The sequence below is a fragment of the Leptonychotes weddellii genome, chromosome 2, assembly GCF_054177405.1.
Source record: "Leptonychotes weddellii isolate Sample4059 chromosome 2, ASM5417740v2, whole genome shotgun sequence".
NCBI lineage: Eukaryota > Metazoa > Chordata > Mammalia > Carnivora > Phocidae > Leptonychotes > Leptonychotes weddellii.
Genome location: NC_138370.1, coordinates 965,196 through 973,492, shown reverse-complemented (window position 1 = coordinate 973,492; position 8,297 = coordinate 965,196). Strand labels below are relative to the sequence as shown.

The 8,297-nt window shown below is 58.3% G+C and overlaps 1 protein-coding gene across 2 annotated transcripts in view; it reads right to left on the bottom strand.

Moving 5' to 3' along the window:
• The window catches only part of KBTBD11 (kelch repeat and BTB domain containing 11), a 38,999-nt gene extending 31,707 nt beyond the window's left edge, over window positions 1-7,292 (bottom strand). The window contains exon 1 of one of the 2 annotated variants that reach the window (XM_081806922.1): window positions 6,551-7,292. The gene's annotated coding sequence lies outside the window, so the exon portion shown is untranslated. The other variant, XM_081806931.1, reaches the window with a different exon arrangement.
• Window positions 7,293-8,297: the final 1,005 nt, after the last annotated feature.

Genomic DNA, 8,297 nt, shown 5'->3' with positions numbered 1-8,297 from the left:
GTCTGCCTTCAGCTCAGGTCATGATCTCAGGCTCCTGGGATCGAGCCCCGCATTGGGCTCCCTGCTCCGCGGGAAGCCTGCTTCTCCCTCTGCCTCTGCCTGCCGCTCCCCCTGCTTGTGCGCTCTCTCTCTCTCTCTGACAAATAAATAAATACAACCTTTAAAAAATAAATAAATATGGGGCACCTGGTGGCTCAGTCGTTAAGCGTCTGCCTTCAGCTCAGGTCATGATCCCAGAGTCCTGGGATGGAGCCCTACATCGGGCTCCCTGCTCCGCGGGAAGCCTGCTTCTCCCTCTCCCACTCCCCCTGCTTATGCGCATATGCGCACACGTGCTTTCTGTCAAATAAATAAAATCTTTTTTTAAAAAAGGACACTTTAAACAATAAACCCCAACTTAAAGGTTCTTATGGGCTAAATTGTGTCCCCCAACCCCCATAGAGATATGCTGGAGTCCTAACCCCTCAGTATCTCAGAATGTGACCCTATTTGGATCTGGGTCTTTCTGAAGGAAGCCAACTTAACAGGAGGCCATTAGGGTGGGCCCTAGTGCATGACGAGTGTCCTTCCAGGAGGAGGTTCGGTCACAGGTGTGGACGGGCACAGAGAGAGCGAGTGGAGACAGACACAGATCGGAAAGGTGGATGCCAGGGATGCTGGAAACGCCAGGGGCACAGGTCCTCTGCCAGCCCTCAGCGTGGCCCCGTGACACAGGGATGTCAGCCTGGCCTCAGGACCGCAGGAGCATCAATCTCTGTTTTCTCAGCGCCACCCCCCCCCCCCCCCGCCAACGTGGTGCTTCTTCACGGCAGCCCTGGGAAACTAAGACAAAGGTTTTGTGTCTTCTCTTTGAAAAATAGTGCCTTTCAAACTGTCTGCCGTGAGAAATCAGGGTTTTTTGTTGTTACTGTTCTTATTTGTAACTGATTGTGGACTGGCCTTTCCAAAATCCAGTAGAAATGAATTGGTAGAGAAAGGAGGATTTAGAAACGACATACAAAATACGAAGCCACTTCCTTCCTATGAAGCTAAACGGGCATTCGCACCCTCTGCACTCTGTGTCCGGCGGGGGGTCTGGGAGGCGGCCGTGGCCCAGGCTGTCCCTCCCGCCACCCACAGGCCCCGTCTGCGGATGAGCGGGCCGTTGGCTCGTCCTTGCGAAGCCCAAGACCACAGCACCCAGGGTGGCCACAGGTGGAACTGTCCTGTCCACCGTCTTGCCAGACGATGTCGTGTTGTGGACTCAGGCAATGCACTTGTGAAAAATTAGTCTGGGGCCAGGGGAGGAACGTCTGAGCAGTAAATCTACGCAGAATCCAACAGCCTGCCACCAGACAGCTCTTTCCTGCTACTCGCTGGGATTCCAGTGGGTGCCAGTGGGCGCCAGGAAACCAAACCTGGATGGCCTATTTGAAACCTCAGCCTCCTGGGACATGGGGATGCTCCTGATTTTACGTTGACAAAGGTGCCGGACGCTGCTGCTTCCCTCCGCCCCGGCTACTGCTCTCAGCCTCCCGGGAAGCAGGCGGCAGGGATGGGGGGACCGCGTGGGGAGGGTGCCCTCCTCCTCCTGGCTGCCCCACCCCCTCCCCGAGCTGTTTTGTTCTGCAGCCAGAGATCCAGGCGGCCAGAGGGCAGGGGAGGGGCGGGCTGAGCTGGGACTGGCCACCACCCTTTCCAGCTCCACCTGCTTCCTCCTGAGGGGCCTCTGCTTCCTGCTGGGTCTCCCCACCCTGGGCACCCGGTAGGGTCCCGCTCTGGAGCCTCCGTGGGAGGGGACCCCCTGGGAAACCACCTGTAATCATCAGCACGTACGTCCCTCTGGACCCTTCCGGCAAGACCGCGCTCGGAGCCTCCTGAAGCCCTCAGACAAAGGTCTGGTGCTGGAATGTCATCACACGACAGGCTGCATTACCGGGGGCCCCCACACCTGTGGTGTCAGCAGCCCTTCCCCCGGATGCACCCCAGGCCCCCTCAGCGCTCCCACCTGCACCTCAAGTCGGAGGCCTGTTCTACCTCCTTTCCTCGACGTCTTTGCCCATTCTCTGCTGCTGGGTGGCTGCAAGCTCCCAAAGCCGCTGGATGGGGGTCTGTCCCCCCTGCCTGCTGGGGTCGGGCGCAGGGATCCGCCCCCAGCTAGTCTGCGGGGTGAACGGACTGTAGCTGCGCATTTCTCTCCCGCCCTGCCTTAGTCAGCCCGGCTGCCATAACAATACCTCCATGCTTCCTTCCTTCACTTCTCCCACGTCTGGGGGCTGGGAAGTCCAGGGTCATCGGGGTGCGGCAGGTCGGCGCTGGGGACGGGGGTCCTTGGCTGTGTCCTCACGTGGCCGAGACTGAGCTCTGGGGTCTCCTCCTCTGATAAGAACACTCACCCCAGGGCGCCTGAGTGGCTCAGTTGGTTAAGCGACTGCCTTCGGCTCAGGTCATGATCCTGGAGTTCCGGGATCAAGTCCCACATCGGACTCCCTGCTCAGCAGGGAGTCTGCTTCTCCCTCTGACCCTCCTCTCTCTCATGCTCTCTGTCTCTCACTCTCTGTCTCGCAAATAAATAAAATCTTAAAAAAAAAAAAAAAAAGAACACTCACCCCAGTCCGGGCCCCACCCTCATGACCTCATTCGCCCCTGCTTGCCCCCCAAAGACCCCTCTCCAGGTGCCGCCCTGCTGGGGTTAGGGCTGCAGCCGGGCCCCCGGAATTTGGGGGTCCAGACCTTCAGTGCATAGCAGGCCCCTCAGAGAAAGAGAGAGGAAGACATATGCCACCTATCTTCAGAATCAGCTCTGCCTGATTGTTTTGTTCTTTGTGCCTTTTATTTCCCCTTGAAAGTGTCTTGTTTTGCTCTTAAAACTGAAAAAACAAAACAAAACAAAGAAACAAAACCAGCTGCATGTGATTACCTCGGAGGAGTCTGTTTAGGGAATGAGTCCCACAGAGACTCTGCTGAACATCCCGGGGCTCGACCGTGCCCCTGTTTCCATCCGTCTCCTCTCCCCCGCCAAGCAAGGCCTCTCCGCGGGGCCCCCTGCTCCTCCCTGCCCGGCCACAAGTTCGGGCCCTGGGCCTCGGGCCTCCGAGGGGACGGGGAGCGTCGTAGGAGGGTGCGTTCCGAAGGGATGGTGCGGGCCCCCCCGGGATTTAGCGCCCTCACCTTGCAGGACTGTGCGAGCATACAGGGTCCCCTGCAAAGACGCAGCAGGTGGAGCTCGGCCTGTGGAGCAGGCCAGGGGACGCGAGAGCTGGGTATGCCTCCCGAACCTCACCACAGCTGCCCTGGGGAACAGCAACGTGTCATGTCCACAAGGCCTCTGGCCGGAGGTCAAGGGGCCTGCGTTTGGGGTCTGCCCTTACCTGTGCTGAGTCCTTGGACGCTGGAAACCCCCAGGCTGCAGGAGCCCCCTGCTGAGGCCAGGTCACCCTCGCCCCTCCTGCCGCCTGCTCTGAGCAGGCGAAGCAGACAGGACAGAACAGGAAGCCAGGGAGCAGGTCCCAGACCCGGAGCTGTCCACCCCGGACCGCGGCACCGCTGGGAGAAAGCGGAGGCCGGGCCATCGGGGAGCCCTCCTGGGTCAGGTGGCGCTGGAGTGATTTTCGGACAGAGAGCAGCCGCTGGAGAAGCTGCTGGGACACGTGCAGACGGCAGGTGCGTGGGGCTGGCAGTCGCCCGGCGCCAACTGCGGGCTGTGTGCCTGAAGAAGCCGCCTCCTCGTCCCCTCGTCCCCGTGGTAAAAGACCCTTTGGACTCTTTGCTTTCCTGTGCTGCCTCCCCTTCACCCTGGAAGGCTTTTATGGCCCCCACAGTGAAAACAGAACATTGAAGCCTTCTCAGAGACCCCAGTGTGGAGGCCCATCGGATCGCGCCTCTGTCAGGCCTAGTCCCAAGCCATAAACACCTGTGTGTCTAACCTACAGGACTGTATGGGGTCCCCGTGGCTGCCATGACGAATCGCCAGAAAATGGGTGGCACCAGACAACCCTAATTCATTTCTTACGGTTCTGCAGGTGGGAAACCCGACCCGGGCCTCGCTGGGCTGAAGTCAAGACGTTGGCAGGGCCGGTTCCTTCTGGAGACTGGAGGGGAGAACCTGTTCGCTCGCGATCCCCGCGTGCCGAAGCCCCTTCCTCCGCCTTCACGGCCAGCGCCGGCCCCCTGCGGCCCCTCCCAGGCCTGTCTGCTTCTCTGACCCGCCTGTCTCTCCCCTGCAAGAACCCTTGCGATGGTGCCTGGGCCCCGATGATCCAGGCTCCTCCCCGCATCCCAAGATCCTTAATTTAGTCTCTGCTAAGTCCCTTTGGCCGCGTTATGGAAACATTCACAGGAGCCGAGGACGAGGACGTGGCCATCTGTGGGGGCCGTGACTCAGCCCGCCACCAGCACGCTGGGATGGGCGAGAGCTACGTAGCCGCCTCGCACAGCGCAGACAGCGGGCTCCGTCCCAGCCGCGTGGGCAGCTCCCAGCCCGCGCCCACTGCAGGCAAGCACGTCTTGTTGGGAGAATGAACCTATCCGACCAGAAGTGGGAAAATCATGGGATCGCCAGAATAACCACAGATGGCAGGACCGCACGACGGAATGGAGGTCCAGAGGGAAAGAGCATCCTTCAGCAACAGCAGCAGCCTACTGCACATGGACCACATGCCCGGTACCGAGGGAGACCGTCACCCATCACTTTGATTAAATCCTCTCGCCCTTATGAGGTAGGAACTAAGTCCATGTCACAGATGACAGAAATGAGGCTCAAAGACGTAATTCGCCCAAAGTTGGACGTTTAGCAAACCTAAGTGGTAAAGCTCCCATTTGACTTTCAAAGCCTCTCGGACGCCTGGGGGGCTCAGTCAGTGAAGCGTGTGCCTGTCATGATCCTGGGATCCTGGGACCCAGCCCCACATGAGGCTCCCTGCTCAGCCGGAAGCCTGCTTCTCCCTCTGCCGCTCCCCCTGCTTGTGCTCGCTCTCTCTCTTTCTCTGACAAATAAAAATAAATAAATAAAATCTTGAATTTCAAAGCCTCTGGTTTTAACCCATCATCTGTTATTTCTTAGAAGTGAAAAGTTTCAGAGTGCAGACACAAACCAGGAGGGTGGCTTCCAATAATTTTCTGGTCACTAATTTGGACAGAAGGAATGTGTGAGCTTTTTCCTGGGGCGGGAAATGCAGACACACACACACCACCCAGCACACCAGCTGCATATTCTTCCTGGAAATTCATAGCCCCTGACGGTCGACCACGGCCCCTAGGGATCCACAAAACCCAGCCTGTGGATCCTTGTCTAAAGAAATTCTGTCCCTTGAGGAATTCCGTAGTGGAGTCAGTCTCGAACCTCTGACTCTGTGGGAGATGAAGCCCAAACCTACCACTTGTATAAATCTGGACGTGCGCATGTGGAACGTGCCTAAAACGGGGTGTGGCCAGCAGGAGTTTCTCTTCCTCTCTCGGCTGAGTACAAATCCACATCCACTCTTTTCTGTAAATTCACCACTATATTATGTCTTGCTTAAATGGGCTAATTGCTCTGTTCACACCTGTTAGTCTGTATCAAGAGTTCCGCATTGGGACCTAAACAAGGTATTTTTTAATGTTTTTTAACTTTTTAATTTTTATTTTTTTAGAGCAAGAGAGAGTGCGTGAGCACGAGCATGAGCGGGGGGGGGGGGGCAGAGGGAGAGCAAGCGAGAGAGAGAACCCCAAGCAGGCTCCACACCTGGCATGGAGCCCCGTACGGGGCTCGACCTCACAATCCTGGGATCATGAGCTGAGCCGAGGTCAGGAGTCCCGTGCCTAACTGACTGAGCCACCCAGGCCCCACCCCAAACAATTTATGTTCAAATTAGAACAACAGCGCTGAAGCCAGACAGACGCAGTAAGGAGACTGGGACCTCTGAGAACAGAGCAGGAATCCCATATGTTCACACCCAAAAAAGAAATCAAGCAACTGATCTCCAGGGGAGTGGAGGAACATGGAGACCTGGTGTTTCAGCCACGGCACGGCTGACGAGGGGCTGTCCCACGCACCGGGGGCGCCCAGCAGCATCCCTGATCCCTGCCAGACTGCTGCCCCGTCCACTCCTGTGATTGCCCCCCAAAGCTAACGACAATGAATATGTCTCCAGACGTTGCCAAATGTCCCTGGGGGGCGGGCTAATCGCCCCTGGTGGAGAACCACTGAACCAGAGACCATGGGACAGGAATCCCACACATTGGGCACCCCACAGGAACAACAACAAAAAAAGCAAGCAATGATTTTTTGGTAAGCAGAAAAAAATAAACAACTCCTCCATTACTCACTGACCTGGAACAAGGCGCACGGTGCTTTCTCTCTGCATGTGTGCGTACAAGCCACGCACCACACCCCTGAACAGAACCTCGGAGAATTCACCTGTCAGCCTTGGGGGGGACCACTTTACTGGTCGCTTCTCAGATTCCTGTAACCTCCCTTCCCGGGGTGCCCCCAGCTCTGCGTGCAGCCGCTGTACCGGAGCAGGACCCGTGGGGACCCAGGGCACATCCCCTCCTCCTCCGCCAGCATCTCACGCTCCTCCCCCACACTCACCACCGCCTCCCTGGGCTTTGCTTCAACCATCACGCAGCATTCTGGAGCACTGCACCGGCCGTATGTTGGCTTGTCCTCCCAGGAGGCAGCTAGTTCTCCGGGGCTCAGCGGCCACACTCCGCACAGGCTGGTCTGTGGCGACCTGGCAGAAATCTCCAGCCAGCAAGCCCCTCTTCGGGGTGATGAGTTATCCCCGGCAGTTCACAGCCACCCCCGAGGGGACAGTTCCTAACTCACGGAAAACCTCTGATTTCTGTGGGCAGTTTCTGTGTGGTTTTGCCTCCAGCCCTTCTGCGTGTCTGCTCCGCGGCCTGGCCGGGCTCCAGGCAGCCCGGGTTACACAATCCCGGCTGCGCGGAGCCCCAGCCAAGGGTCTGCACCTCCCCTTCCTTCCCTGAATCTCCCCTCCCCCGCCTCGGCCATCCCAGTGCCGGGCAGTTCTGGTCCTGGACGTGGGCCGACTCCAGTCCGGCTGTGGGTCACCAGCCACCAGTTTCTGCTGCTCCTCGCCGCATCCCCTTTGGCCAGACACCTGAGCTCTCCGAACACAGCGGGATCTAGACCGTCTTCCTCCCACGGCGGTTGGCGTTAATAAAACCCCGGAGCTGTGTCCACATGCTCTGCCCACAGGGGCGCGGCGAGACATCACTCCAACAGAGTCCCACTCAGATGGGCACGGAGCGCGCAGACGCCGTGCTGGGGCAGCGGGACAGCTCCGAGACACACGCGTGGACGTCCGGTCACCGTGCGAGGTCGGCAGAGCTCACAGCCCTCACGTGACAGGTGCCAAAGATGACGGCCCCCCGCTTCCTGCCCTGGCTCCGCACCTTCTCGCTGGGGACCCAGGGCTCGGCACCCTCGGAGGAGGAACAAGGGGACGAGTCACCTGCTGCAGGTCCGGAGGGCGGGGACGCACCTGGATCCACCTGGAAGGACCAACGTGGTATTCTCAGGCCACGAAGAGGCTGCAGAAACGTGCCTTCAAGCCAACATGAGCTGTCAGACACCGAAGAGTCACCAACCTGCTTTCCAAGGGTTAATCCTCTCCGAGGCTCTGGAGAAAGGCAGCAGGAACACAGCGCTGCCAGACCCCAGCAGAGGGGCAGCTCTGGCCGGCCGTCTCGTCGTCCCCCACCCGAATAAACACTGCCCCAACGGCCCCTTGCAGGCAGGCGAGCACAGCCAGCACGGAGGGGGGCGTGCAAGCCCCGGAGTGTGCACAGGGCGTGCGTGTGTGCGCACGGGGCTGCTGGGGGGTGTGAAAGACAAGGGTTCTGGAGAGCAAGAAGTGCTCCGTGCCCTGAATCAGAACCCGCACACGGGGTGTGGAAGGGCAGTTGCCTAGAAACAGTCCCAACACGGGGTCTTTGGCTCGTGTCCTCCGACAGTCAGGCTTCTTCAGCGACGTGAGTGCAATGCATGCAGCGTGCACACCGTCCGCCTCTCTCAGGACACCTGCAGGGTCAAACGTGTAACAGAAGGTTCTACTCAGTGGTGACGTCAGCGACTCCCAAGCCACTTACCCATAGAAAAACCCAGTTTTAGGAAGCGCTTTTGTGCCCGTAAGATCCAAAAGTCGCCAAAAAACTGCAAGTTCTCTAGGGCTTAAATGATGTCCGTTTTACGGGTGAGAAAACTGGCTAGAAGTGATCCCACTTTCCTCTGGATCTGGGACACACTTTCCAAATCGAATGTACAAAATACGGATTGACAGATGATGCTTAAGGACGTGATTTGGAAAATCAAA